This window comes from Carcharhinus amblyrhynchos, chromosome 6 (assembly GCF_965287045.1).
Source record: "Carcharhinus amblyrhynchos chromosome 6, sCarAmb.v2.hapA, whole genome shotgun sequence".
NCBI classification, from domain to species: domain Eukaryota; kingdom Metazoa; phylum Chordata; class Chondrichthyes; order Carcharhiniformes; family Carcharhinidae; genus Carcharhinus; species Carcharhinus amblyrhynchos.
In genome coordinates, this window is record NC_137329.1 from 16,573,556 (window position 1) to 16,579,555 (window position 6,000).

The 6,000-nt window shown below is 37.0% G+C and overlaps 1 protein-coding gene across 16 annotated transcripts in view; it reads left to right on the top strand.

Annotated features, from left to right (window-relative positions):
• Positions 1–5,763, top strand: part of ppfia1 (PTPRF interacting protein alpha 1) — a 155,271-nt gene extending 149,508 nt beyond the window's left edge. For 10 of the 16 annotated variants that reach the window (XM_080189934.1, XM_080189942.1, XM_080189935.1 and 7 more), the window contains one exon: positions 4,427–5,763. The gene's annotated coding sequence lies outside the window, so the exon portion shown is untranslated. The remainder of the gene's footprint in view (positions 1–4,426) is intronic. The other 6 variants (XR_013886781.1, XR_013886782.1, XR_013886783.1 and 3 more) reach the window with 2 other exon arrangements.
• Positions 5,764–6,000: the final 237 nt, after the last annotated feature.

A 6,000-nucleotide genomic window follows, 5' to 3' on the forward strand; every position in this document is an offset into this window, starting at 1 on the left:
TGGGGCAAAAAACACCTGAAAAGTGACCCAACTATGGTTTACCAAAGAAGTTGAGGATAGTATTAGATCCAAAGAGGAGTCATGTAAAGTTGACAGAAAAGGTAGCAAGCTTGAGGATGGGGAGCAAGTCAGAACTCAGCAAAGGAGGACCAACAGATTGATTAAAAGGGGAAAAGTTGGAGTATGAGACTAAACCTGCAAGTAACATAAATGTGGACTGTAAAAGCTTCTAGAAGTGTATAAAAAGAAAAAGATTAGTGAAGACAAAGTCTGAAACAGGAGAAATTATAATTACCGGTAATAAAATTATAATTATATTAAAATTATAATTTATAATTATAATTTCTCCTGTTTTGGACTTTGGCCTGAGAGGGAGTGCTGCATAGATTTACCAGAATGATGCAATTCAGAACAAGGAAATGATTAAACAGTTACTTGAGTTCATAAGAACCAGGAGCAGAAGTAGGCAATTTAGCCCTGCAAGCCTATTCCACCATTTAATGCAATCATGGCTGATCTCAACTCAGCCTCAGCTCCACTTTCCTGTCCATTCATATAGCCCATCAAAGCGTTACTAATTAAAAATTAGCCCACCTCTTCCTTAAAGTTACTCAAAGTCCCAGCATCCCAGCAACTGTCACACTCTGGGTTAGTGAATTTCACAGACTCTCAACCCTTTGAGAAGTAATTTCCCCTCATCTTGGTTTTAAATCTGCCTCCCCTTATCCTAAAACTATGATCTCTTGTTCTAATTGCCCTACAAGAGGAAACATTCAGTCCATGTTTACTTTGGCAATTCCCCTTAGCATCTTGTACACCTCAAATTCTGTCTTGACAGTGGAAGAAACAAATGACTTTCCAGAAATACTAAGAAACGAGGGTCCAATGAGGAGGAGGAATTGAAGAATATTCGTATTACTAAAGCAAAGTGCTGGAGAAATTAATGGGACTGAAAGCCGATAAAACCCCAGAGCCTGATCATCTACATCCCAGGGTACTAGTGGAAGTGATCAAGGAAATATTGGTTGTCATCTTCTAAAATTCTGTATACTCTGGAACAGTCTCAACAGATTGGAGGTTGGCAAATGTAACCTCATTATTTAACAGAAAAGGGATAGAGAATATCAATAGCAGGAAAAATGCTAGTTGATTATAATGGACGCAACACAGAGCACTTAGGAAATATTAACGGGATTAAGCACATTCAACATGGAATTATGAAAGGGAAATCATGTTTTGCGAACGTTAATGGAGTTTTTTGAGGCCGTTGTTAGCAGAATAGGTGAGGCAGAACCAGTGATGTGATGTATTTGAACTTTCAGAAAGCTTTTGATAAAGTCCCGCCTAAGAGGTTCGTCTGCAAAATTAAAGTGCATGGGACCGGGGGTAATATATTGCTATAGATTGAGAATTAGTTAGCCGTCAGGAAACCAAGTTGGATAAATGGTTCTTCAAAGTGGCAGGCACTGGGTGATTTGTGGAGTCCCACAGGGATCAGTGTTTGGGTCCCAGCAATTGATTTGGATGAGGGAACCAAAAGTAATATTTCCAAGATTGCCACTGACATGAAACTTGATGGGAATTTGAGTGGCAAGGAGGATATTACGAGGGTTCACGGAGATTTAGATCAGTTGAATGGGTAAGTACATGGCAGATGCTGTGGAACATGAATAAATGTGGGGTCACCCACTTTGAACAGAGAAGCAGAATGGCAGATTATTATTTAAATTGTGTTCGATGGGCAAATGTTGACATAGCAAGTGGACTCGGATGTCCTAGAACAAACAGTCACTGGAACCAATGCATGCAGGTTTATGTTGCAGCTGTGTAACGCGCTAATGCGATCACACATAGAGTACTGTGTACAGTTTTGGTTTCCTTAGTTGAGAAAGGTATACTGGCACTGTAGGGAGTACAGAGGAGATTCACTTTGTTGATTCCGGAGTTGAGAGGGTTGGCTTATTAAGAGAGACTGAGTAGACTGGGGCTATACTCATTGGAATTCAGAAGAACGAGGGGAAATCTTATAGAGACAGATTAGATTATGAAGCGAATAGATAATATAGAAGCAGGGAAGTTGTTTCCACTGTTGGGTGAAACTAGAACAAGGGGGTCATGGCCTCAAAATAAGGGGAAGTAGATTTGGGACTGAGTTGAGGAGGAACTTCTTTGCCCAAAGGGTTGTGAATCTGTGGAGTTCCCTGCCTAGTGAAGTAGTTGAGGCTACCTCATGGAATGTTTTTAAGGCAAGGATAGATACATTTTTGAACAGTAAAGGAATTGAGTGTTATTGTGAGTGGGCGGGTAAGTGCAGCTGAGTCCACAAAAAGATCAGTCATGATCTTATTGAATGGCAGAGCAGGCTCGAGGGGCCAGATGACTTACTCCTGCTCCTAGTTATGTTTTCATGTTACAGCAAGCAGCTAGGAAGGCAAATGGTATGCTGGCCTTCATTGCAAGAGGACTTAACTACAGGAGCAAGGATGTCTTATTGAAGCAGTAGTAGATCAGCTTGTTCAGTTTGATTGTGATGGCATACGCATGAGCATAAACTCTCTGATTGATGTAGAGGTTTAATAGAGTTTCACAATTCAGTTGTGCCAGTTAGAGATTATAAATCTTTATAGTCAGAAGCTGACAATTAAAAATAAATTTAATAGGGTTATGGTTTCTGCTTGCAAGATTAAATAACATCCATTCTCAAGAGATGAATTCCAAAATGAGGGTGGAATCCAATAGGGCGCAAGATATGAACATGACCTGCTGCAGTTTAGGTGTGACATGCAGTCTCTTTCCCTGTTTGCTATAGTTTTATTTCCTTTTACTGTACTGACAGTACCACAGTGGAATGTACTTTCAGAAAGGCAATTGATTAGGTTTCATTGGGAAGTGATATTGCAGCAAATGATGTGTGCAAACTTGTTGTATTATTGAGTTTTGTGCAAAACAAAAAGCGTTAAAGTGAACATATTTGGGCAATATTTGAAGAGTGCCTTAATCCAATATTCTTGACCAACAAATATGTCTCTCTAACACCAGGAGAGTAGTTTTTGATTTATTTACTTAACTGTGGGATTTTGCTGTGTACAGATTGTTTTTTCTAATAACCACAATGACTACACATCAAAAGTAATTATTTGGATGTGGAGTGCTTCAAAATCATTTCAGGCTGTAAAGGCATCAAATACATGCAAGTTTTCTGAGGTCTTTTAAGTGTGAACGTTGCTAACTTACTTTCCCAGTTAAGTTTATTTGATTGTGTTTATTCCATTTTGGTTTTGCTCCATTAACTGCACATTTGCTCTTGGCGGATTTGGCTTGTGATCTGAATTTGGGAGATGTCTTGAAAAAAATCTAGACATAATTAGAAGGCTACCGTTGGAACCTGTGATAATTGGACAGCTAGCATTGCCAATTGATCTCCCCTGTTGAACACTTACACATGTCGTTCATAACAAACTCTGAAAATGAAATGAATGTGTAAAGGCAAAAGTGCAAAATGACAAAATAAGTGATTTAACTTTGAGTTAAGAATAGGTAGTACTATACTTTCAGCGGTGGTACAGTGGTTAGCACTGCTACCTCACAGCGCCAGGGACCCGGATTCGATTCCCAGCTTGGGTCACTGTCTGTGCGGAGTCTGCACATTCTCCGTGTCTGCATCCCTCTCCAGGTGTTCCAGTTTACTTTCATAGTCCGAAAGACATGCTGGTTAAGTGCATGGGCCATGCTAAATTCTTCCTTAGTGTACCAGAACAGGCGCCGGAGTGTAGCAACTAAGGGATTTTTACTAACTTCAATGCAGTGTTAATGCAAGCCTACTTGTTACACTAACAAATAAAACTTTAAATATGATAATTGAGAAACATCTCTGCTAATTGCAAGAATTTGAGAATTATTTCAAATAAGTGAATTGCTCGAGTATTTTTTGTTATATTGAAACATTCTGCTATACTTAATCATTATTAATGCTAGCCTAATAAATCATTAGACAATTGAACTGAAAGATGACACAAGGTAGATAAAATGGATGTTCTGATTATGATGGTTTTGTATGTGAGATTGGAGACTTTTTTAAATATCGGAGCCATGTGTTTAAAATAGAATTGTGAACTTGGTTTTACACTGACTCAAAGCAACTGATATAAAATCTGCTCAAGTACTTTATGGAATTGGAACTGGTTAAATCTGTTCCAATTAGTTATTTTCCTGAACAGTATTCAAGATTGTACTTTTATGGTAGCCTTGATGCTAATCCTTGTGTTCCACCACATTATGTAAAATCCAAATAAACCAGATTTTTATTAATACTTTGATTTATGCGTTCTTGGCAATGAAGTAACATTGCAGTATTGACATTTGCTATTGTGGTTGTAGTATTTAACATGTAGTTTTGGTATTTAATTGTGTCCTTTTATGTTTTCAGTTCAGTCACACTATTTCAACAGATGACTGCACAGCATTGAAAGCCTTCATGCAGTAACTGGACATCACATGAATTGCGAAAGCCGGGAGATCTGTGATGTAGCAATATTTCTAACTTGGACTTAATATTTTACTACAGAGATTTTAATTAGTTGAACCACAACTCATGAGTACCTTAGATATGAAATTTTAGAATAAATGTTTCTTATATTTATGTAAACTTGTTTCAATATTGATTTATTGTAGATCTGGCATCTAGCTTTAATTGTGTACTTTTGCTTAGAACACATTTATAATTATGTACAATTCTTTCTTAAATCAATTTTCTTTACTCCTAATCATGTTATTTTTTCAAGGAAATGTATCATATGTCTGTATGTATTCATCCCTATGAAGATTGTGGGGGTTTTGTAAATCGTTGTGTAATTACTACAGATATTCAAATTTTTTATAAAGTTGAGGACAAAAATCTGGGTGTAATGGCATGTTCATGCTGTTTTCCCAAAAGAAACTGCATGCTGACAGCACTAAGTGTGTTGATGTTGTAGTTAGTCTGAAGTCTGTAATTATATCCTTTTTAAACCATCTGTTCTCATTTTTAAACCTGTAAATGCTTGTCCATTTTTTTTCAGTATGGTTAACAATGAATAGACGGATATGAGACGAGATAAAGCCATATATATAGGACTATTGAGGAAGAGGTGGAATAAGTGCAAGGAGAAGACCTCAATAACTCAAATGTTATTTCCCCCCTTACTTAACTCTTAAGAAAAGGCTGGTTTAACTTTAAATGGACCAATATCAATGACTGTGGTGTCAATTAGGACTATTCAACTTGAAAAGTATAAGCAGTAGGGTACTTTAAAATGAAAGCCTTATTTATTTTTCATGAAATATGGTTTGCTGTTTTTTGCAACCCTTTCCTAATCTATAGATACTGTGCAAACTACTTTTTAAAAGGTGACCGATAAATAGGAGATTGGGAAATTTGTTTTGGCTTCATCAATAAGAGTGTTCAGTATTTTTTGAGTAATCCATCAACATGTCAGCTGCAGTTTTGTTGGTATCATGGTGAGTTATGTATTGTATACCAACACGTTGTAAATCTGTCCGAAAGCTATTCTGAGTGGTCAATTTTTAATGTACGTTGGCCTGAATCATGTACTGTTATTTGTCCAATATTTTGCTGTTCTGAGTTTTTCTCTGCCTTCTTGTAACAAATTATGTACAGTCTATACAGTACCTTGAACTATTTTTATCACAGTATTTATTGCTTTCTTTCAATAAAATACTTAAACTTTTATTTTCCACTGCCAATAAACAAAGAAGAAAACTGAATTTATTTAATGTGTATGACTTTTGCAATGTAAAATGGCCTTGATTTATTCCATGGGAGCACCAACAACATATCAGAGCATGGGGATAACTCCTGTCTGGTAAACTATAACCATAGTCTTGTGTTTGAGATCGTGGCCGTCAAATACTCTTCCTCAGTTAACCAAAGGACAAGTTGGTAATTGGAGGTGATCATCATCTATGCCTTCATCTAGAGGAGGTTCCCATGATGTGGAAAAT